This window comes from Poecilia latipinna, unplaced genomic scaffold, assembly GCF_001443285.1.
Source record: "Poecilia latipinna isolate Pla-1442-1.1 unplaced genomic scaffold, P_latipinna-1.0 Scaffold3371, whole genome shotgun sequence".
NCBI classification, from domain to species: Eukaryota; Metazoa; Chordata; class Actinopteri; order Cyprinodontiformes; family Poeciliidae; genus Poecilia; species Poecilia latipinna.
The window spans coordinates 33,834-34,307 of NW_015115987.1; the positions used below are offsets into that span (position 1 = coordinate 33,834).

Here is a 474-nt window from a genome sequence, read left to right on the forward strand (position 1 = left end):
TAGTGGTCTCTGCACGGCCCTGTTTGCTGGTGAGGTTCTGCTCTTTGCTCAAATCAGGGACTTGAATTTTAGTAGCATTTAATATCAGGAATTAAAAATCCTCCTGGATTCCTGCACTGACTTGTGCGAGTGTTTTGTATACTTCACTGGTTTTCCACTGTCATCTGGATAGCTTTACCATGATGTGTGGCTGCAGGCTGCATGCTGCTTTACTGCACCGTGGATCAGAGTTTTTGGTGTTTTGAGTCGGCCTGGCTGGATTTATCAGGGGAATGTGTGGGATTGTCTCAGAGCTCCCGGCTGAAAGGAACCAAATTTTCCAGGTTTTCTAGGTATTTATAGATTTCTTGTGTGGGATGGTTTCAGCACAGTCAGCTATTTATTTATTTATTTTTTTTTTTTTAATTACAACTGCATTTTATTAGCCATCCAGACTGGAATCACAATACTGACTTATTGTGGTCTGCAGGTTCA

The 474-nt window shown here is 41.8% G+C and overlaps 1 protein-coding gene across 1 annotated transcript in view; it reads left to right on the plus strand.

Moving 5' to 3' along the window:
• Window positions 1-474, plus strand: part of LOC106940813 (carbonic anhydrase-related protein 10-like) — a gene marked incomplete at its 5' end in the record, with an annotated part of 39,776 nt that overhangs the window by 14,371 nt on the left and 24,931 nt on the right. The window lies entirely within an intron of this gene.